We start from the raw sequence: 25,685 nt of genomic DNA, 5'->3' as shown, positions 1-25,685 counted from the left end.
ATAGGATTTCCTTCTTCAAAGAAGGAAACAAACAAGGTGAATGTTATGACTGCTCCACTTTACTTCCTGGAGGCAAATTTCAAGCTGTAGTTAAGGAAAGGTAATAAAAGAGAGTCTAGCAATTTAGGAGACAGAAATCTAAGTTGAAAGAGTTTTAAGACCTAGCTATACATGAACCATTAGGCAGAGGTCTCAAACTGGGTCTCACATTGCTAGAGGTAAAATATTGTCTGTTAGTTGCTCAGTCATATCCATGAACTGTAGCCCACCAGGTTTCTCTGTCCTTGGAATTGTCCAGGCAAGAATACTAGAGTGGGTAGCCTTCCCCTTCTTCAGGGGATCTTCCCAATTCTGAGACTGAACCCAGGTCTCCTGCATTGTAGGCAGATTCTTTACCATCTGAGCCACCAAGGCAGCCCACCATTAACAATTCAGCAAGCTTTTAAATAATCAAACTGAACCCAAATAACTTACCTGTGCGAAAGAACAAAATTCCTCATTATTTAAAGGAATATAACAAAATATCCCACTTTTTAATGTAAAATTAATAATATTTGGAAACTAACAAAATTCTCTCCATGAACAAACTTTGATCAAGCTCATCTGAGCTCTCATTTAAATTCAGAGCTTCTGTGTCCTTTCTTGTAGCACATGCATACTAAGTCACTTCGGTTGTGTTCAACCTTTTGTGACCATAGTTTACCAGGCCTTTCTGTCCATGGGATTCTCCAGGCAAGAATACTGGAATGGGTTGTTGTTTCCTCCTCCAGGGAATCTTCCTGACCCATAGATCAAACCCTTTATCTCCTGCATTGACAGGTGGGTTCTTTGCCACTTTGTCATCTGGGAAGCCCAGTCCAGTTCTAACAAGAAACCTGCTAAGTCATTCTATCCAGCATCCTCACCTGCCCCCTTGATATCTGATCTAATTCTTTACCCCACACCCTTGATACCTAATTACCCTGGTCTGCTTCCAGCAATAATTTTGTCATGTTGGTTTACCTGGAATCACCCCACAGCCTTGATTTCTTGCAGTAACTTTCTATCCATTGACACCCACTTTTCCTTGCTGCATTCAGAATTGGGCCCAGTTCTTCACTAAGTTCTCTTTCTCCCCATTACAATCATGTTGTATACATAATAAAATTTGTCCTACCTCTTTAATTTCTGTCTGCACTGGTTTTCTTTGATTAAAAACCAATAAAAGTTATTAGGCATAGATATAGCTGAGGATAAAGACAGCAGCATAGCTATCTATATCCCTACATTTTTTCTCCAAAGATATGAGAAAATAAGAAGGGATAAGTAAATCCTACACAAAATCATGCCCTGGGCTCATCTGAAAAAAAAAGAGCTGAAAATACCAACTAACTCTGACTGAAAAGAGCAAAACACCAATCCCAAGTTGAAATCTTTCTTGCTACTACCTTATCCAGACAGAAGGTGAAAGTGAAAAACGTGAAAATGTTAGTTGCCCTGTCATATCCGACTCTGCAATCCCATAGACTGTACCCCACTAGGCTTCTCTGTCCATGGATTTCTCTAGGCAAGAATACTGGAGTAGGTAGTTACTCCCTTCTTTAGGAGGTCTTCCCAACTCAGGGATCAAATCTAGGTCTTCTGCATTGCAAGTGGATTTGTTAATGTCTGAGCCATCAGGGAATGTAGGTGGGAAAGCAAATCAATATAAATTTTCTGGAAGAGAATTTGTCAATAATTAATTAATCTGCATATGTGCTTATTTTTTGACCCAGCAATCACACTTCTAAGACTCTACCCTAAAGACACATCTCCAAGAATACAAAAATACATTTGAACCAGATTATTTAATTTTTATGTAATTGCAACATATTTAGTATAGCCTAAATATCCTGAGGTAAGAAAATTTTGAAGAAAGTATGCTCAGTCCTCATAATGGAATACTATGTAGCCGTTAAAAACTGAGAACAATCTCTATGCATTCATTTGGAGTGATTTTCAGTTTATGCAGTCAAATGAAACAACTAAAATGAAGGAAAAAACTATAATACACTATTTGTCATGTAAAAATGATGGGGACAGAGGAAAATAGAGATATGTCTGATCATTGGTGCAAAACAGTTGCAGAAAGGGTGATCCACAAACTAAAGAGATGATTTAGCTACAAGAAAGGAAGTGGGTACATGATACATATGTATAATCTTTACTGGATGCCTTATTAGCAATAAATGAATATTTATTATTTGCAGTAAATTGTGTCAAAAATACTTATAGTTTCAAGTTGAAAACAGCTGAATCATTAATTTTGAAAAATGGTAGACAGTGTGAAGTACAATATGGGTATCACTTTTAACCAGAGATTATTTCCAGTAGAATTTTTTTTTCTTTAATGATACTCAATCATTAGGTCATCTGTCCAAAACAGCTCTTTGAAGTAATAAAGACATAGTATTTACTATGTGCTAAAGTCTTATTTGTAAGGCCTCCTCAGACAGCCATTTTGCTTTTTCTGCTTTTTTGCATTTCTTTTCCATGGGGATGGTCTTGATCCTTGTCTCCTGTACAGTGTCACAAACCTCCGTCCACAGTTCATCAGGCACTCTGTCTACCAGATGTAGTCCCTTAAATTTATTTCTCACTTCCACTGTATAATCATAAGGGATTTGATTTAGGTCATACCTGAATGGTCTAGTGGTTTTCCCTACTTTCTTCAATTAAAGTCTGAATTTGGCAATAAGGAATTCATGATCTGAGCCACAGTCAGCTCCCTGTCTTGTTTATGCTGACTGTGTAGAGCTTCTTCATCTTTGGCTGCAGGGAATATAATCAATATGATTTCAGTGTTGACCATCTGGTGATGTCCATGTGTTGTCTTCTCTTGTGTTGTTGGAAGAGGGTGTTTGTATGACCAGTGCATTCTCTGGGCAAAACTCTATTAGGCATTGCCTTGCTTCATTCCGCACTCCAAGGCCAAATTTGCCTGTTACTCCAGGTGGTTTCTTGACTTCCTACTTTTGCATTCCAGTTCCCTATAATGAAAAGGACATCTTTTTTGGGTGTTCATAGAACCGTTCAACTTCAGCTTCTTCAGCGTTACTGGTTGGGGCATAGACTTGGATTTCCATAATATTGAATGGTTTGCCTTGGAAATAAACAGAGATCATTCTGTAGTTTTTGAGACTGCATCCAAGTACTGCATTTCAGACTCTTTTGTTGATCATGATGGCTACTCCATTTCTTCTAAGGTATTCCTGCCCGCACTAGTAGATATAATGGTAATCTGAGTTAAATTCACCCATTCCAGTCCATTTTATTTCTCTGATTCCTAGAATGTCGACATTCACTCTTGCCATCTCCTGTTTGACCAATTCCAATTTGCCTTGATTCTTGGACCTAACGTTCCAGGTTCCTATGCAATATTGCTCTTTACAGCATCAGACCTTGCTTCTATCACCAGTTACATCCACAACTGGGTATTGTATTTGCTTTCACTCCATCCCTCCATTCTTTCTGAAGTTATTTCTCCATTGATCTCCAGTAGCATATTGGGCACCTACCGACCTGGGGAGTTCTTTCAGTATCCTATCATTTTGCCTTTTCATACTGTTCATGGGGTTCTCAAGTCAAGAATACTAAAGTGGTTTGCCATTCCCTTCTTCAGTGGAACACGTTCTGTCAGACTTCTCCACCATGACCCATCAGTCTTGGGTGGCCCACACAGCATGGCTCAGTTTCATTGAGTTAGACAAGACTGTGGTCCATGCAAAGAAATAGAGGGAAACAACAGAATCAGAAAGACTAGAGATCCCTTCAAGAAAATTAGAGATATCAAGGGAACATTTCATGCAAAGATGGGCTCAATAAAGGACAGAAATTGTAGTGACCTAACAGAAGCAGAAGATATTAAGAAGAGGTGGCAAAAATACACAGGAGAACTGTACAAAAAAGAGCTTCATGACCCAGATAATCACGATGGTGTGATCATCTAGAGCCAGACATCCTGGAATGTGAAGTCAAGTGGGCCTTAGAAACCATCACTATGAACAAAGCTGGTGGAGGTGATGGAACTGTAGTTGAGCTATTTCAAATTCTGAAAGATGATGCTGTGAAAGTGCTGCATTCAATATGCCAACAAATTTGGAAAACTCAGTAGTGGCCAAAGGACTGGAAAAGGTCAGTTTTCATTCCAATCGCAAAGAAAAGCAATGCCAAAGAATGCTCAAACTACCACACAATTGCACTCATCTCACGCACTAGTAAAGTAATGCTCAAAATTCTCCAAGCCAGGCTTCAGTAATATTGAACCATGAACTTCCAGATGTTCAAGCTGGTTTTAGAAAAGGCATAGGAACCAGAGATCAAATTGCCAACATCTGCTGGATCATGGAAAAAGCAAGAGAGTTCCAGAAAAACATCTATTTCTGCTTCATTGACTATGCCAAAGCCTTTGACTGTGTGGATCACAATAAATTGTGGTAAATTCTAAAAGGGATGGGAATATCAGACCACCTGACGTGCCTCTTGAGAAAACTATATGCAGGTCAGGAAGCAACAGTTAGAACTTATATGCAGAGTACATCATCAGAAATGCTGGGCTGGAAGAAGCACAAGCTGGAATCAAGATTGCTGGGAGAAATATCAAAAGCTCAGATATGCAGATCACACCACCCTTACAGCAGAATGTGAAGGGGAATTAAAAAGTCTCTTGTTGAAAGTGAAAGGGGAGAGTAATAAAGTTGGCTTAAAGCTCAACATTCAGAAAAATAAGATTATGGCATCTGGTCCCATCACTTCATGGGAAATAGATGGGGAAACAGTGGAAATAGTGTCAGACTTTACATTTTTTGGGGATTCAAAATCACTGCAGATGGTGATTGGAGCCATGAAAATAAAAGACACCCACTCCTTGGAAGAAAAGTTATGACCAACCTAGAGAGCATATTCAAAAGCAGAGACATTACTTTGCCAACAAAGGTCCATCTAGTCAAGGCTATGGTTTTTCCTGTGGTCATGTACGGATGTGAGCGTTGGACTGTGAAGAAAGCTGAGTGCCGAAGAATTGATGCTTTTGAACTGTGGTGTTGGAGAAGACTCTTGAGAGTCCCTTGGACTGCAAGGAGATCCAACCAGTCCATTCTAAAGGAGATCAGCCCTGGGATTTCTTTGGAAGGAATGATGCTAAAGCTGAAACTCCAGTACTTTGGCCACCTCATGTGAAGAGTTGACTCATTGGAAAAGACTCTGATGCTGGGAGGGAATGGGGGCAGGAGGATAAGGGGACGATAGAGGATGAGAATGGCTGGATGGCATCACTGACCCAGTGGACATGAGTTCGTATAAACTCCGGGAGTTGGTGATGAACAGGGAGGCCTGGTGTGCTGCGATTCATGGGGTTGCAAAGAATCAGACATAGTTGAGCGACTGAAGTGAACTGAACTGAAGAATTCCTAAACATATCTCAAGCAGAGTTTATTTTAGGTGCTAAATCAATAGGGATTTTGGGTTATCACCTTTTATCCTGTTTACATTGAAATAAAATACATTACACTTTAATCTGTTGGAAAACTATATTATAGTGACCTCATTAAAATAAGACAGACTGATATTATTAGAAAATTGTAAACCTATTTATCTTTGAAATCAATAAGTATACATTTACATACATATGCATCTATGTGGAAAGTTCTGAAAGAGATGGGAATACCAGACCACCTCACTTGCCATTTGAGAAATCTGTACACAGGTCAGGAAGCAACAGTTAGAACTGGACATGAAAAAACAGACTGGTTCCAAATAGGAAAAGGAGTACTTCAAGGCTGTATATTGTCACCCTGCTTATTTAACTTATGTGCAGAGTACATCATAAGGAACAGTGGGCTGGATGAAGCACAAGATGAAATCAAGATTGCTGGGAGAAATATCAATAACCTCAGATATGCAGATGACACCACCCTTATGGCAGAAAGTGATGAAGAACTAAAGAGCCTCTTAACAAAAGTGAAAGAGGAGAGAGAAAAAGTTGGCTAAAACTCAACATTCAGAAAACTAAGATCATGGCATCCGGTCCCATCACTTCATGGCAAATAATGGAGAAACAGAGGAAACAGTGGCTGAATTTATTTTGGGGGGCTCCAAAATCAGTGCAGATGGTGACTGCAGCCATGAAATTATAAGACATTTACTCCTTGGAAGAAAAGTTATGCTCAACCTAGACAGCATATTAAAAGCAGAGACATTACTTTGCCAACAAAGGTCCTTCTAGTCAAATGTATGGTTTTTCCAGTACTCATGTATGGATGTGAGAGTTGGACTGTAAGAAAGCTGAGCACTGATAAGTTGATCTTTTTGAACTGTGATGTTGGAGAAGACTCTTAAGAGTCCATTGGACTGCATGGAGATCCTACCTGTCCATTCTAAAAGAGATCACTCCTGAATATTCATTGGAAGGACTGATGTTGAAGCTGAAACTCCAATACTTTGACCACCTGATGTGAAGACCTGACTCATTTTAAAAGACCCTGATGCTGGGAAAGATTGAAGGCAAGAGGAGAAGGAGATGACAAAGGATGAGTAGGTTGGATGGCAGTACGTCTCAATGGAGATGAGTTTGGCTAAGCTTTGAGAGTTGGTGATGGACAGGGAGGCCTGGCGTGCTGTTGTCCATGGGTTCACAAAGAGTTGGACACAACTGAGTGACTGAACTACACTGAACTGAATGCATATAGGTGTTCAAAATAATAAAGATGACTATGATCTGATATCTTAGATCAGATCTTGTGTGGTACAATTTGACAATGCACAACTTTCAAAATCATACATGACAGCATTGTACAAATATTATTTCATTTAAGGCATTTCTTTGAATTAATTTGCAGTTACTTCCTCTAAATGGAAGCTTGACCCTTCATAGAAACAGTCATATCCTGAACTAGGTATCAAAGCCAGCTATTGAAATCCATCTATTGAAATTTTATTCAGAGTTTTAATTGCTGTCTTGTCCTTTTATGTTATTCCATGCCCTATCCAGATAAAGTAGGATTATATAATTTAAATTAATGGAGAAAATGGCTGAATTTTTAGACATTTATCTCTTTACAAGTTTCTTGGCTTTCAAAAGTTCCATTCTTCACTCTTCTTCCCAGGAATCATCAAGCAATAAATAACAATAACAATATCCTGAGGGTAAAAAATATCAATCTGTATTCCCAAGGAGGCACACTTTGTGGCATTTTTCTAAGATTATTCCATGCAACTTACTCATGATAATAGTAGTATTGTCATATTAGTATTAGTCTTATTCTCCAAATAAATATGATTAAAAGATTCTTTTTTTTCCTAAAGAAAGCTGAATGATATACTAGAAAGATTATTGGGAGGTCATTATGTGTAATAATTTGAGTTTTCTTAAGTTCTTGGACCCAATTCCAAGGTGAGGTGTGTGGGGTGGGAGTTATTTCCTCACAGGTTTGTGCTTACTAAGTCACTTCAGTCTTTGTCCAACTCTTTGAGACTCTGTAGCCCTCCAGGCTCCTCTGTCCAAGGGATTCTCCAGGCAAGAACACTGGAGTGGGTTGCTGTTTCCTTCTCTTGGGGATCTTCCTGACCCAGGGATCAAACCTACATCTCTTTATGTCTCCTGCATTGTCCGGCAGATTCTTTACCACTAGCCCAACCTGAGAATTCCTCACACAGCACCAAAGAATTCTTGAACACCAGAGGGACACCATGCCCTCTCCAGACATCTCCAGGTGTTTTCCCGGCATCTCCAGGTGCTCATCAACTCTCCACACTGTCTTCTTTTGGGGTTTCATGGAGGCTTCTTTACACGTGAATAAATAAGTTATTAGTTATTCGCTCTCACCCATTCCTCTCTCCTCCCCAGAGTTTGGGGGAGGGGTGGGACTGAAAGTTCCAACTCTCTGATTACACAATTGGCTCCACTGCCAGCCAGGATCCATCCTTAGGTGCTTTCCAAAAGTCACCTCATTAACATAACATAGCAGACATCTTTAAGGTCTCATTGCTTAGGAAATTCCAAGATTAAGGAGCTGTGAGCCAAGAACCTAGGATAGTTTCTTATTATAATTTATGATATCTCAATTCTGTAAGGAAAAAGCTGAGGCACAGAGGTGCCAAGGGATTGGCCAGTATTGGCATCCACAGATTTGAACAGAACTGTCAATGAAACCCATCTATTGAATCAAGCATTCTACTAGCTACTTTTCAAACTTCTTTTCTACTAAAAAGTAGAAAATCTTTCTGCAGTGTTCCAGAATAATCATACAAAAAATGTTAAGACAATTTTGTAACATGGCCTTGAAAATTATGGAAAGTAATCAAAATAAAGAATTTGCCTGTTAAATCACATGTAAAATAAACTTTTTTTTTCTTTTAACAATAGTCCTTACTTTTATACACAGCAGTACAAAATGAGGCAGTGCCTCAAAGGGTGACTTGGAGTTAGAAAATCCATCCTGAGTGTGAAAGTGTTAGTGTTAGGCACTCAGTTGTTTCAGATTCTGTGTGACTATATGGACAGTAGCCTCCCAGGCTCCTCTGTCCATGGGATTTCCCAGGTAAGAATACTGCAGTGGGTTGCATTTCCTTCTCCATAAACTGTCTTTTTAATAGGAAGGTTTGTACTAAAATTCAGTTCTTTTGATGAACTCATCAATAAAATCTTAATGTGCTGATGATTAAATGTTATGATCCATTTTAAACTTTTGTGCACTAATATAATAAGCAATATTTTGTAGAGAAAACATTATTTTCAACCCTTACTATGTATGTTTAGCCACTTTCTAGCTCCCAAGAAATATTTTTAATATGTACATTACAGCCAAGTTACATTATAATACATCTGAAAGACACAAAGCACTATGTACATGCACGTGGGTGCTCAATTGTGCCTGACTCTTTGCAACCCCTGGCAGACTGTATCCCACCAAACTCCTTTCCATGGGATTATCCAGGCCCCACAAGGCCCTACACTTTTTTCTTAAAAACTCTGATTATCAGATCATCTAATAGTATATCACCAGGAAAGATTTGTCTTTTAGCTATCACACTTTTATATGATTCTAATTATAAAGGACTTTTAATGCTGTCTGGGGTGGAATTCCAGATCATTCAAGCAAATTAATTTCAGAAACACTTGCAGGTTAAAAGGAAAGCTCAATAAGAGCTGAAATAAATATGGGCTACTTCAAAAAGTGAACTGCCTCATTTCCTATCCATAGGCTACTATTCTTGGATCAAAAGGGAAAATGTAAATTTATTGATATCCATAGATATCAACAGAAGTCAGTGAAACCCATCTTTACCAAATCAATCAACCCACTAACTATATTTCAAGTTTTACTGTCTTTTATGGACAACTATACATTAAAAGTTTATATAAAAGACTCAGAACCTCAGATTTTGCAAATGACATTTTTAATTAGAAAGACATAGAAAGGGATAATGAGAAATATAGATCTTAATGAATAAAATCAACTGTTGACATATGTTTAAAAATTTTTATTCAGTGATAAGAAGGCAGAACAGCTTAATAATGCAAAAATTATTGTCTTCAGAAAAGATGGTGGTAAATATTTCTTAGCACAGAAAGAGTTATATACAATATTTCTTTCCTAATCATTTATATATTTGAAGTTTTTACTTTTATAACTAGTTTTTATCTAAATTATATGAACATTCCAGTGGATCCAAATGTTGACCTCTCATGGAACACCTTATTATATTCATAATTTTGGGGAAGTCTTCTTCTTGGGTAGACCCTGATGGTACAAACAGTTAAATTATAGGAGAAGACATCATTCCAATCAGTAACTAGTGGCCTTAGCTTTTGAACTCTCAAACAAACTTGAACATGAGTTTCATATGAAGGAAACTACAGACCTAATATTATATCAAACATAAAACCTAATATCTCTAAAATTTCTCTCTGTAAAGAATTCTTTTGTGCCTACTAAGCCATCATATGGGGGTTTCCCATGTGGCACTAGTGGTAGGGAACATACCTGCCAATACAGGAGACCCTAGGGATGCAGGTTCAATCCCTGGGTCAGGAAGATCCTCTGGAGGAGGGTAGCAACCACTCCAGTATTCTTGCTGGAGAATCTCATGGACAGAGGAGCCTGGTGGGCTACAGTCCATAGGGTTGCAAAGAGTCAGACAGGACTGAAGTGACTTAGCAAGCATGCACAAGCCATGATATGTTTCTTAAGCTGGTACCAGTGATATGAAGATTCTTCTCTAATATGATTTCTCCACTGAATATGAAGACCTAAACTCTAGATGGGGCTTCCCAGGTGGCACTAATGGTAAAGAATCTGCCTGCAATGCAGGAGACCCCGGGTTGGATCCCTAGGGTGGGGAGATCCCCTGGAGAAGGGAATGGCAACCCACTTCAGTATTCTTGCCTGGAGAATTCCATGGACAGAGGAGTCTGGCAGGCTACTCTCTATGGAGTCACAAAGAGTCAGACACGACTGAGAAACTAATGCTTTCATGATGAGACATGATGTAAACAAAATTGAAAAATAGACAGCAGAATGAGGAAATATGTCAACTGATATAAGAAAACCTTACTATTCTGATTACTAGGGAATGCCTTCAAACCAAAGCAAAAGATTTTACAAAGGATATGGAAAAGAGTACAAAAATAATTCAAGAATAAGAGATAAAATTTGAAATAACATAAAGAAGAACACAACTAAAGTAGGAATTTGGAAGATAACAGAGAATGAGATTATTGGATGGCATCACCAACACAGTGGACATGAGTTTGAGCAAACTCCAGGAGATAATGAAGGACAAGGAAGTCTGGAGTGCTGCAATCCATGAGGTCACAAAGGTTCAAACACAACTTAGCAACTGAACAGCAACAACAAAAGTTAAACAAGGAATAAGTCATATATCACGCATCAGATTGATGAATAAGTCTCAATGACTAATATCAAATGTTTGCAAGTGTGTGGCCAGTGCACTGGGAGAGAGTTTATACCACTGTAGCTACTTCCTAGGGCAATTTGGTTACATCTGCTACATTTAGGAACAGACATTCTCTGTACCTTAACAATCATGTTTTTAATGTGTACTTCAAAGACAACTCATATATCTGGATCATTTATACTATTATGCTCTTAAGTATTTAGATAAATAATCTTTATTAAATTCTTATAATAGTAAATTTTTTGAAACAAACTAAAGGCCCGCCTATAGGGACTGACCTAGGTTATGTTACTAAACACAATGGAATAGCATGGAACATTTGAACGAATGATATATATCTATATATATTAACAAGAAATATCAAGAAATATTAAATGAAAAAGCTAATGGTAATTGTATAATTTGAGTATAGAATCTTTTACTTATTTAAAAATATTGCATTTTTTCTACACTTTAAAACATAGTTATGATCTATAACATACCAATGTAATTACAGTAGTTACATCTACCTAGGGAGTGCAAGGGAGAAGAATGAGCAGTAAAGACACAAATGTGACTCTGCCTTCTTTATATCGTTTAAACATTTTTATTGCAATGACTTGTGGGTTTGAAGAAAATTGGTAAAATCCAATTTTATTTTCCTCCTTATACTCCCCCTCCTCCCCCAAAATGTGAAATTAAGAACAAGTTGCATCACAGGCAACAACTTCAGCATTACCAAAAGATAGAGAACATGATAATATTTTTTTTGTTTCCTACTTTAAAATTTTTTTAACTTTTGTGTTGGGGTATAGCTGATTAACAATGTTGTGATAGTTTCCGGTAAACAATAAAGAGATTCAGCCATACATATACATACATACATTCTCCAAACTCTCCTCCCATCCAGGTTGGCTGATAACATTGAGCAGATTTCCATGTGCTATATGGTCGGTCCTTGTTGGTTATCATTTTAAATATAGCACTGAGTACCAGTTCATCCCAAATTCCCTAATTTTCCTTTTCCCTATCTTCCCCCTCCCCTGACCTCTGGCACCATTAGTTCACTCTCTAAGTCTATGAGTCTGTTTCTGTTTGATAAATAAGTTTATTTGTATCATGTCTTTTTAGATTCCACATATAAGGGATATCATACCATATTTCTCCTTCTCTACCTGACTTACTTCACTCAGCATGGCACTCTCTAGGTCCATCCATGCTGCTACAAATGGCATTATTTCATTCTTTTTAATGACTGATTAATATGTCATTGTGTACCACCTCTTCTTTATCCATTCTACTGTCGATGGATATTTAGGTTGCTTTTATATCTTGGTTATTAATATGCCATTGCATATATATAACACCTCTTCCATATCCATTCCTCTGTTGATGCACATTTAGGTTGCTTCCATGTCTTGGTTATTGTAAGTGAAGTGAAAGTTGCTCAGTCATGCCCATCTTTTTGTGACTTCATGTTGTATATAGTTCATGGAATTCTCCAGGCCACAATACTGGAGTGGGTAGCCTTTCCCTTCTCCAGAGGATCTTCCCAACCCAGAGATGGAACCCAAGTCTCCTACATTGCAGGCAGATTACTGTTATTGTAAACAGTACTGCAATGAACAGTACAATACATGTATTCCTTTGGATCATGTTTTTCTCTGGGTATATGCCCAGGAGTGGGATAGTAGGGTTGTATGTTAGCTGTGAGAGTTGGACCATAAGGAAGGCTGAGCACCAAAGAATTGATGCATTTGAACTATGGTGCTGAAGAAGACTCTTGAGAGAGCCTTGGACAGCAAAGAAATCAAACCAGTCAATCCTAAAGAAAAGCAACCGTGAATACTCATTGAAAGGACTGATGGTGGAGCTGAAGCTCCAAAGCTTTCGCCATCTGATGTGAAGAACCAATTCATTGGCAAAGACCCTGATGCTAGGAAAGATTAAGAGCAGGAAGAGAAGAGGGTGACAAAGGATGAGATGGTGGGATGGCTTCACTGACTCAATGGATATGAGTTTGAGCAAAACTGTAAGAGATAGTGAAGAATAGGGAAGCCTGGCATGTTGCAGTTCATGGGGTCACAAGGAGTCAGACATGACTTAGTGACTGAACAACCACAATGGTAGCTCTATTTTTAGCTTTTTAAGGAAACTCTGTACTTTTCCAAATAGTGGCAGAACCAATTTACATTCCCACCAACAGCATAAGAGGGAAAACATGATAATCTTCAAATTAATTGTAAATATAGGACAAAATAAATCCCAGCATGCCCTTGCTTTCCCTTCATTATAGAGCTGTGAGTAAGGGAACAAGAGAGAGGAGTTTAAAAACAGCAACAACAACAACTCAGTGAAATAATACTGAAAGAAAGGACTTATGGAAAGCACAGACAAAACTGCCACAAAGTGAGATGGTAAATTACTAAATGCAGATTAGGACTTGTGGTTCAATAACTGGCTAAAGGAAAGTAGGGAAGTGTGCAGGACTGAAAGTGGCAGCCTCAGAGAAGCATAGTTCTGGAAAAGATTGATATTCAGGATAAAAAAAGTAATAGTTCTTAGAGATGAGGTTATGAAGGTAAAAAAGCATATCAGAAGGGGAAATTAAAGACCCTGTAGAAATAAGAGAGAAACCAGATATACCAACCCTTTCTCATACCCCTTCCACAATCAGCAACACTTTCGAGAAAGAACCTGCAGAAAAGAGCATGGTGCTAACAGAAATGAGAACTCCTAAACCAGATATCTAGGCCTAAAAATGAACAAGATTAGAAAAAAATCAGACCGTATATTTTAGCAAAAACTACTGAGAAAAAAGAAAATATGTAAGCTTTTCTGTTGATGAAGTCTTAGCAAAATGCCATCAATGGAGGTGAAAATAACTGTAACTGAACATTCTGAGAAAAATAACTTGCTCAAATAAGATTTTGAAAATTTCAAAAAATTTTGAGAATATGAAGAAGGAACCCAAACTAGAAATATAGAAGTTGAAAAATTGAGCAAAACCTAGAAACAATTAAAATAATATAATGAGAGTTGAATGGATTTAGGAAAGTAAAATGAAAATAAGAAAAAATCATATAAGAAATAAAGACTAAATTACATGGTTCCCAAGGGAGAGTGGATTCAAATGAAGACTTAATAAAGGACTTGGAAGAAGAAAAGGAAATCAGACATTTGAAAATAAAAATGAGATAAAGAAATAAAACAACCCACGGAAAAACTGGTTGAAAAAGAAGACAATTTAAGCTCATCCTTTACAGGATTCCTTAGAAACATTTGCAAAGTGCTCCCTGCATGTGACACATTCAAACCTGTTTTCTTATGCCCATGAAATTGGGACAGCTTAGCCTGCACTGTCTTTAACTGATGTTAGTTTTCATTTTAATTCCTTAAATTTCTTGAAACTTCTGCCCCATATTGCCTTTCATTGCATATTTTCCTTTACAGAGAAATTTGATGCCATTCTTATGTTTTTAGGATTTTGATCTATTTTATCTCTTTGCCTGAGGTGCTGTGGACTTTTTCTTTGTCTTTATAGTATTGTATTTTTTACTAAAATATATCTTAATGGTTGTTTGTTCTTGGTTAATTTCCCCTGATAACCAGTAGGCTTTTCCAAAGTGGAGATTCACATTGTCTTTTATTTCTGGAAATGTTCCTTGAATTATTCTTTTAAGTATTATTTCTATTCCAATGTTTTGACTTTCTTCTTGAGAGTCACCAATCTGCATGCCTACTTATGTAAAGAAAAAGTTTTCAAAATTGGCTCCTAAAACAAAATCTAATAATACTATGGACAAGAGACATGTTTAAAATATCATAATTTGAATAGGCTGAAAATGACTAATTATATAAAGATATTGCCAGACCAAAAAAATAAAAGGGCTTGCAAATCTGATACCAACATAGAGCTCAAGGCAAAAGGCATTAAATGTGACCAATGCAAGTACTTTATAATGTTAAAAACCACATTTTAAAATGAATACAGTGTCTGTCATAATTAATTTCATGTGTCAATTTGACTAGAACATGATTAAATATCATTTCTAGTTGTGTCTATGATGGTGTTTCTAGATCACATTAGTCTTTAGATCAATGAATTCAGTAGACAGCTTTTCCCAATGTGGCTGGGCATCATTCAATCTGTTAAGGGACTGATTAAAATAAAAAAGAATGCATCCCCTTCCTACCTGCCTGCTTACTTGAGCTGAGACTTCAGTCTTCTTTTGTCCTTGAACTGGCCTTGGATCCCAAGCCTGAAATTACATCACCTGATTCCCAGGCTTTCCTGGGTCTCTGGGTGGCAGATCATGGACTCCTTGTTCTCCTTAATCTATGAGTTAATCCCCTCACAGTTCTTTAATCTGGAAAGTCCCAGATCAGTTCAATTCAGTCGCTCAGTTATGTCCTACTCTTTGCAACCCCATGGACTGCAGCACACCAAGCTTCCCTGTCCATCACCAAATCCTGGTGTTTACTCATTGAGTCGGTGATGCCATCCAACCATTTCATCCTCTGTCATCCCCTTCTCCTCCTGCCTTCAATCTTTCTGAGCATCAGGGTCTTTTCAAACGAGTCAGCTCTTCACATCAGGTGGCCAGAGTATTGGAGTTTCAGCTTCAGCATCAGTCCTTCCAATGAATATTCAGGACTGATTTCCTTTGGAATGGTCTGATTGGATCTCCTTGCTGACCAAGGGACTCTCAAGAGTCTTCTCCAACACCACACTTCAAAAGCATCAATTCTTCAGCTCTCAGCTTTCTTTTACAGTCCAACTCTCATATTCATACATGGTTATTGGAAAATCCGCAGCTTTGGCTAAATGGACCTCTGTCCCAGATCAAGGCACAAAATTACATGAGAGCCTAATTCTTCATGGACAGTTGTCTTCTCAATGTGCCCTCATGTGGCAGAAGGACTAGAGGGCTCTGTGGGACCTCTTTTGTAAGGGCACTAATCCCAACCATGAACGTTGTCTATTGATCTCCAAAAGGCTTCATCTACTAATAACACCACCTTGCGTATAGGAGTCCAACATATGATTTTGGAGGGGAGTTCAGAACTAGCATTGAGACCATAGTATTCAATTGTACTTATTATGAATAAACCTAAAGCTCTTATGAAAGACTCATTCTGATATTAATCTGTTGAGCCCCAACATGAATACAATATTAAACAAGTACATTCATTTCCCACTTAAGTATCTTCCATACTCCAGGAATTGCATCTATTTATAGCTCATTTGTCCTTTAGAATCCCTTTACAGGGCTTCCTAGCTGGCTCAGTAGTAAAGAATCTGCCTGCCATTGCAGGAAACTCAAGGGACATGGGTTCTATCCCTGAGTCAGGAAGATCCTCTGTGGTAGGAAATAACAACCTGCTCCAATATTCTTGCCTGGGAAATCCCATGGACAGAGGAACCTGGCAGGCTACAGTCCATGGGGTCACAAAGAGTCAAACACAACTGAGAACGCACACATACACTGCACTACTGTCCTTTAGAATCACTGCTGCTACTGCTGCTAAGTCGCCCCAGTCGTGTCTGACTCTGTGCGACCCCAGCGACGGCAGCCCACCAGGATCCCCCGTCCCTGGGATTCTCCAGACAAGAACACTGGAGTGGGTTGCCATTTCCTTCTCCAATGCATGAAAGTGAAAGTGACGTTACTCAGTCGTGTCCGACTCTAAGGTCAACCAAAAATATTGTATCAAAAAATCATAAATGAGAAGAAAGGCAATAATATTGTCTCAAGATATGGCAAGATTAAAATCAATGTGTTTATGCAAATATATACTTTCGCAGACACACATATACATACACTTTCACATACAGACCCAGACACTCACATACCAATCTGTGAGGATAGTTGAACAAACATCATTTCATTCAAGACAATTCAGCTTTCCCAGATGACATGCTAATGAACCATGTGAGCAGTTCTAAGTCATCAATATCACTTCATTCAGCAAGCAATTTCCAAAAACAAGTTAATGAACCAGTTTTTAAAAATCATTTAGAAGAAGCATGCTTTGACACATACCAATGAAGCCAGTTTATTTGCTTGCAGAAGTAGACTCTCTTGGATCCTCTTTAAACTAAATCAAACATGACATCAGCTGACATTATAAATGGTACAAACACCAAAATGAGTAATTGTACACCTAGACTGTTGATAGAAGGACTGTTTTCTCAATTAGTATAGGTAAATTATATTTAAATGACCAAAATGCTGTCAAGTAACTAAATGCTTCACCATAAAGTTGGAAGTAAAAGCATATTTCTCATTTTGTTAAATATTCTTAAAGTAAGTATTCAAAGAACTTGAATAAGGAGAAAATAGCCTTCTCTATTCTGAGGTACTTGTGTATCATTTGGTTCTGTCTGTGGTTATATGTATGCTTGTCTGTGTCTCTGGTGGTTTAATGTTTGTGTGGGGACAGAACAAACTTGGAAACGTTTAGTCTATTGTTTCATGTACACATTCCTTAAGATAAGTATCCATATGTGTTTTATTGTTCTTGGAAGTGCTTCAAACAGTTTCTACTCGAAATATTTTAAGATAAATCCAGCAAGAATTATTCCCTGGAGATATGAACTATTTCTAATAACATTTTCTATGGTCCAGCATTATATCTCCTCTTTTTTACACTTTCATGCCTCTTAACTGTTAGTGTCTATATCAATTTTTCTAATCCAAGTAATCCTGCTCACTTATCCACAGTCCTCCATTTATCTCCAGCAATGTTTCAGCATCTTCAGAGCTTTATCTGAAAAAATGTTAAGATTTTTATCTGCTATCTAGTCCTGCACTGAGGAAAACTTTTCCCCAGAAATTCACTAATCTACTGACTGCTTATTCTTCCAAGATCGTCTATCATATTCTCTTGTTTCACTGTTTATTGCTATCTTTGTTCCTTTACTTTTTGACTTCATATTAAAATTTCTACTTCCTTGATGCTCTCTCTTTCCAATATCATGGATCATAATTTCTAGCACCATGCATGCCATGGTACTCTTCACTACTGCTGACTCACCAATTCTCAGTCCATCAGTTCAGTCACTGAGAAATCGTGTGATGAACTTGAAGTTTTCTGCCTCGCATTAATTCTTGCCATTATCATAAAAGATATGCATATATTTGCATATATGTATATATTTCTATACATGTATATATATATATATGTATATTTGTATTCCTTATACAGCAAAACAATCTCAAAATTATTTAGCTTCTTAACCCTAATAATTCTCAACTGTAACTGATATCAGTAAACTGTAAACAGGATCATAATACAGAATTTACCACCAAAACATGATCCCATCTTTGAAATCAGAAATATTGAATACTCTGACCACAAGCCGCCTCTCCTTTACTTACATTAAATCTGTTTTTTCTTTTTTTAACAGATTTAAACATGACTGAGTGTCTAACACTTTCACATTCACTTGTAAAAATGCCTCTAAATAAAAAGTATTATGAGTAAGAGGCATTAGCTTCATTGTCTAAATCTGCAGTTTCCTCTGCTGCTTTTACTCTATTTGTGGCTGAGTAAAGAAACTAAAGTGTGCAGACTACACTGTGAGATTCATATAGCTAGTCCATGACTAAATATTTGCCATCTACTACATGAATCTCAGTTGCCTCTGAAAGTATTAATCAGGTAAGCCCTAAATTTGAGCTTAGATTTCAGAGACCTATACTGTGACTACTGCTTACTATGGTAGAATGTAAAAAAGAAAACAGGAGAAAAGAGGTCCTAATTATGAAAGGAACATGCCAGCTTCTTGAATACAGTAGAGAAAAAAACTTCTTAAAGTTTTTATAACCAAAGGCTGTAAAAGAATTTGAAACATATGTGCCTGGTAGAATCTCCTTCCATAAAGCAGATTTTTATAAGAAATCAAAGAAAATTGAATTTTCTTTTAAGATATGCTTCTGTAGTTTTGCCTTCAAAACAGGAGATGTGTGAAACAGTATAAATGAGTTATAAACTAAAACAAGCTTGTTAAAGTGAAAGAAGAATGCAAACTCGTAGGACAGTGTTTGAGAACTTGGAAAACTGAGCAGAAAGAGAAAAAGAAATGAGTCCGTCTAGTTGCTTTTGATGAGAAAGTTTCAAAAGATGTTTTAAGCATTACTAAAGCCAGGAGAGAAATTATTCAGTGCAGTTCAGTTCAGTTGCTCAGTCGTGTCCTACTCTTTGTGACCCCATGAACCGCAGCACGCCAGGCCTCCCTGTCCATCACTAGCTCCCGGAGTTCACTCAGACTCACCTCCATCGAGTCAGTGACACCATCCAGCCATTTCATCCTCTGTCGTCCCCTTCTCCTCCTGCCCCCAACCCCTCCCAGCATTAGAGTCTTTTCCAATGAGTCAACTCTTCACATGAGGTGGCCAAAGTACTGGAGTTTCAACTTTAGCATCATTCCTTCCAAAGAAACCCCAGGGCTGGTCTCCTTTAGAATGGACTGATTGGATCTCCTTGCAGTCCAAGGGATTCTCAAGAGTCTTCTCCAACACCACAGTTCAAAAGCATCAATTCTTTGGCACTCAGCTTTCTTCACAGTCCAACTCTCACATCCATACATGACCACTGGAAAGACCATAGCCCTGACTAGATGGACCTTTGTTGGCAAAGTAATGTCTCTGCTTTTCAATATGCTATCTAGGTTGGTCATAACTTTCCTTCCAAGGAGTAAGAGTCTTTTAATTTCATGGCTACAGTCACCATCTGCAGTGATTTTGGAGCCCAAAAAAATAAAGTCTGATACTGTTTCCCCATCTATTTCTCATGAAGTGATGGGACCAGATGCCATGATCTTCGTTTTCTGAATGTTGATCTTTAAGCCAACTTTTTCACTCTCCACTTTTACTTTCATCAAGAGGCTTTTTAGTTCTTCTTCACTTTCAACCATAAGGGTGGTGTCATCTGCATATCTGAGGTTATTGAGAGATTATTATATAAAGAAAAATGAAGAGAATCATCCAGAGGGATCCTGATCCAATAAGGTATATGGAGTCATATTGTTAATGCATAGAGTCTCCAATAAGAGCAATTGGGGAACAAACCCTTGAAGACTGAGACAGTTTTGCAGAGATTTCATAAAAGATGGACAATCTAAGTGGCCAAAAATAGGAATGCCAAATGAAGCATTCAAATACAATTAGGAGAATTACATACAACAGTCACTATTGTTGGAGATGTTGCTATTACCTGTGTCAAAAGGGAATAAATATAAATTTTAAAAACAGAACTCAAAGGGAAGTAATATATACTGAATATGAATATAAGATACACTAAAAATAGTTTTTGGCTTAACCATGATGGATTAAATGGTTTCTTGGATGGCTTATTAACTTAATTAGAAAACACCTCCTATGTTCCATTGTACAAAAGTAAATGGAGAGAAGATTAACTTTAAACAAGAAGGATATTTTGCTCAACTAGAAGTGACTGAACTCATATTTCTTACTCAGAGTGAACTCAAGAGAAAAACAATCTAGAGAAGCTGTCAGAAAATAAATGCTTGAGCCTGAAAGCAAAGCTCCAAAACAACTGCAGATGGTGATTGCAGCCATGAAATTAAAAGACTCTTACTCCTTGGAAGAAAAGTTATGACCAACCTAGATAGCACATTCAAAAGCAGAGACATTACTTTGCCATCAAAGGTCCGTCTAGTCAAGGCTATGGTTTTTCCTGTGGTCACGTATGGATGTGAGTGTTGGACTGTGAAGAAAGCTGAGTGCCAAAGAATTGATGCTTTTGAACTGTGGTGTTGGAGAAGACTCTTGAGATTCCCTTGGACTGCAAGGAGATCCAACCAGTCCATTCTAAAGGAGATCAGCCCTGGGTTTTCTTTGGAAGGAATGATGCTAAAGTTGAAACTCCAGTTCTTTGGCCACCTCATGCGAAGAATTGACTCATTGGAAAAGACTCTGATGCTGAGAGAGATTGGGGGCAGGAGGAGAAGGGGACCACAGAGGATGAGATGGCTGGATCACAAAACTGACTCAATGGACATGAGTTTGGGTGAACTCCGGCAGTTGATGATGGACAGGGAGGCCTGGCATGCTGCCAGGCATGGGTTCGCAATAGAGTCGGACACGACTGCAGGACTGAACTGAACTGAACTGAACTGAACTGAAAGCAAAGCAAAGATGGTTAAAGGAAAATTAAAGGAAGGATTGAAGACCTTGTACCCAATACTAGTTACACAGAAGCAAAAAACCCAATAATCGAATCATGCGTTAACAATATAGACATATGCCTTCCTGTAACACCCAATACACATCTCACAACTGCAGAAAACTTACTGGGAAAATGATTAGCACTCCAGTTAAGAGAATCAACTAAATTCTCATTTTGAGAACTTCTTCTTTCCCCAAAACATGGCAATGATATATGTGCAATAAAAGAAGAAAACAGAAAGGGATAGCCAGCTCAAATAGAATAAGATTACCTGTATCTGTTTTCTATTGCTGTTGTAACAAATTACCATAACTTAATCGTTTGAAACAACATAAGTTTATTTTTTTACCTTTGGTATGTTGACTTCTGACACAAATCTCGCTGTATAAAATAAAGGTGTCAGAAATCGAGTTTCTTTCTGGATGTTCTTAGGGGAAATTCATTTCTTTGCTTTTTTCCAACTTTTAGCTACTTCTTCAACCTTCATATCCATCCACAATAGACTTCCCTGGTGGTCTAGTGGCTAAGAATGTGCCTGCCAATACAGGGGCAGCAGGGTCAATCCCGAGGGTCAATCCTGATCCAGGAAGCTCCCACATATTGAAAGGCAATTAAGCCTCTGAGCTGCAACTGCATGAGCCCATGCATTGCCACTAAGGTGAAGCCTGCACACTCTAGACTTCATGCTCTGAAAAAAGAGGAGCCACCGCAATGAGAAGCCCACACTCATTGCAGCTAGAGAAAGCCCTTACACAGAAACAGAGTCCCAGCACAGTAAAAAAAAAAAAAAAAAAATCTGTCCACAGGGAGTTGAGTCCTTACGTTAAATTGCTCTGACCTTCTTTTATGCTTCCCTCTTCTTTTAAAGACCTTTGTCATTGCATTGGGCCCACTTAGAAAAATTAGAATAAAACATATACATATATACAATAGAATATTACTCATCCAGCCATTAAAAAGAATGAAATAATACTATTTTCAGCAATGTGGGTGGAGCTAGAGAGTGTTATACTGAGTGAAGTAAGTCATACAGAGAAGGAGAAATGTTGTATGACATACCTTATATATGAAATCTAAGAATAAATGATACAAAAGAACTTACTTACAAAACAGAAAGAGACTCACAGAATTAGAAAACGTATGGTTGCCAGTGGGGAGGGATAGTTAGGGAGTTTGGGGAGGTTAGGTTCACACTGCAATGTTTAAATTGGATCACCAACAAAGACCTATTGTATAGCACATGGAACTCTACTCAATGTTCTGTGCCAGCCTGGATGGGAGGGGGTTTTTGGGAAGCATGGATACATATATATGGATTGCTGAGTCCCTTCACTGTTCATCTGAAACCACCACAACATTGCTAATCAGCTATATCCCAACACAAAATAAAAAGTTTAAAATTTGAAGGAAAAAAAAAGGAAATTCAGGATAATTTCAGATGATTGGCAATCTTAATAAATCTGCAATCTTCATTTCACTTTGCTATATATTATAGCATATTAACAAGTTCCACGGTTTGGGATATGGACATCTGTGGTAGACTTTAGTCAGTTCAATTCAGATTACTCTAACAAAACACCATAGACTGGGTGGCTTAAACAACATGCATTGACTTCTCATAGTTCTGATGGTTGAAACTCTGAGATCTGGTCATCATGTCCAGGTTCTTCATGACTGCTCTCTTCCTCATTTACAGACAGCTGCCTTCTTGCTATTTCCTCACGTGGTAGAGATAGATCACCTGTGTCTCCGCTTACAAAAGCACTAATCTTATGAGAGTTCTACCATCATGGCCTAATGACCTTTCAAAGGTCCCACTTTGAAATATCATCACATTGGACATTAGACATATGACATTAGACATTTCACATATGAATTTGGGTGCAACATATTCAATTCATAAAACTTACCACACCATCTCTATGGGATATCAATGAAACAATAGTGAACAGGGCTGAATCTGAGGCAATGGTTGCCAGAGAGTTTGGCTTTTAAGGGACATCAGGTACTAAATGGCTCTATTAGAAATACTGTAAAATATGTGTAATTAAAACAATGCAATGAGTGGTGCTAGGACACCTGAATTTTGTATGGTAAGCAAGATAAAACTACATTCATTCTGTACTGTATACCAGGATAAATATCTCAATTCTAGATGTAAAATATAAAACATATACATATGAGTGAAAAACATAAATGCTGGGGAAATATTTCTAGCTATGATTCTAAATGCATACAAACTGGGACTTCGATGTCCATCCAGTGGTTGAGGCTTTGCCTTTCAATGCAGAGGATGTGGGTTCAAGCCCTGTTTGGGGAGCTAGTGTCCCACATGCCTCATGGTCAAAAAGCCAAAACATAAAACAAAAGCAAAATTGTAACAAACTGAACAGAGACTTTAAAACATGGCCTATAAAAATAAATGCAAACAAACTAAAAAAAAAAAAAAAAGAGAGAGAAAGGAAAAGAGGAGTCTTGTGGACTAACTCTGGGCAAGTGAAAGAGATTTTCCTAATAGCTCATTCATCACCTTCCACAAAAAAGGAAGTGACCTTCAAGGATAACTGAAGAAGTAAAGGCTAAATCCAGTTGGCTAATGGAAAAGAAAGAAGAAAGAAAAAAATCCAGAGGATATTAGAAATTAACTTCTATCCCACTAGTCTCATTTCCATGAGGGTCATCAGGTAAAGTCACAGCCCCGATTCTCCTTTCGTCATTCTCCTTCCCCCATGTCAGGAAATCTAACATCTCTTTGACTTTGGCATATTTCAATTGGTTGGAGCAAGCCCACTAAATTACTAAAAGTGGGAGTTTATCATTTATTTCAGTTATATAAGTTACAAATATCATACTCCATTTAAAGTGTCTTTGGTAAAATTTCTAACCTTAAGTTTAACGGATCAATCTTCTCCTTTACATTAAATATTTTGTGTATCATTCAGAAAATCTTTCCTTCCCTTAGGTCAGGAGCATACACTTCTATATTTTCTTCTAAAAATTTAATAGTGTTTCACTTTTAGCTTTTGATTCTGCCTGATAAAAAGAAGATATAACCTAAAAGCAGTAGCAAAATCTCAAAAAAGAACTAGTTCACAAACAGGATGCTCCAAATAGTCATAAAACTACAAAAGTGTGCTCAACTTCATTAGTAATAACAGAAATGAAAACTAAAATGACAATGAAATGCCTATAGAGAAACATTGACTGGATAAAATTTTTAAGGTTTATCAGTTCCAAGTACCAATGAGAATGGGAAACATGAGAAATGTTGACCATGATGGTGGGAGTGTATAAATCTGATGCAAATACACCAGTGTATAACTGGTTCACCCATCTGGGAAAGAGGGCATAATTATGTTCTTTGAAGACATACATATCCCAACTAGAAGGACTACATCCTAGAGAAACTGGACATATGAACCAGTATATGTGCAATGGTTTTTGGCATTATTATTACAGTAATATAAACTGGAAAAAAAACCAAATACTCATCCAAAACAAAATGGTATAAGTTTTGTGATGTATTTATACAACAGGATAGAACAACATTTGAAATATGAAACAAAATGATAAAAAATTAGCTATTGTGTTATATGCAATCCACCCTACCACCCCACCCCCACGCAAATGATGATGGGGGTGCTAGGGAACTGCTGAAACTGCTGTGAAAAAAACCAGAAAGTGTTTCTAGGATTAAAATTATTAAAATGAAAATTATGAGAAAAGAAAAAAGACACCACAGCATTCAAAAAATAAGTTTTAGGCAAACAGATTAAGTTTGTGAATTAGTCTTTAACAAACTCATTTTGGGGCATATGCCCTGTCCATAATTATATACTCAGCAATTCTCTTTTTAGTCTTAACATTCTATGGCTTAGAAACAAGAGAAACAGCTAAAATCTAAGCATTAATAAATAGTAAATAAAATTAAAGTTCTCTCAGTTGTTCATAATGAATCCTGAAATTACCTAGCCCTCATTCAAACCTTTTTATATTGCATTCCTTTGGAGGAGGATGGGATTTAATTTCTGAACAACAAATCTGTTATAGCCAAAACACATTTTTAAAATGTAAAAGAAGGAATACCCTTTAAGACTTTGAGTTCTTTCAGAATCACATTTGTGATTAAATTGAGCAATTTCAACCCACTGTTTTTTTTAAAGAGAAAAAATGACTATATAATGCAAAAATTATGCATAGGGTGAATAATAAATGATGTGACTGGAGAGATTAAAAGTTAAACAAACCTGCAGAAATCACAGCATGACAGCAAATTCCAGATGGCTGCAAAATCCCCAGTGTCCTTAAGGAGTTTTGAAAGGGCAGGTTGCCTGTCATCCAACAGATTTTCATCCCTGTAAGCTTATAAATGAAGAAAGAAATGTTTCTGAAAGCACACAGCTTCAAGGAATGATTGTTTTGAACTCGGTGTGGGGGCTTGGCCTAGTTCATGACCCAGTCATCCTAGAAGCCTACACCCAGGAAATCAGAGTTGTTCAAAGGATAATTTTCCCCTCTGCTCTCAATGTCAGTCATTTGTTTTGCACAAGTGACCGCTCTGAAATTAGGTCTTG

The sequence above is a fragment of the Budorcas taxicolor genome, chromosome 1 (assembly GCF_023091745.1).
Source record: "Budorcas taxicolor isolate Tak-1 chromosome 1, Takin1.1, whole genome shotgun sequence".
Taxonomy (NCBI): Eukaryota; Metazoa; Chordata; class Mammalia; order Artiodactyla; family Bovidae; genus Budorcas; species Budorcas taxicolor.
This window is presented reverse-complemented; position numbering follows the sequence as displayed.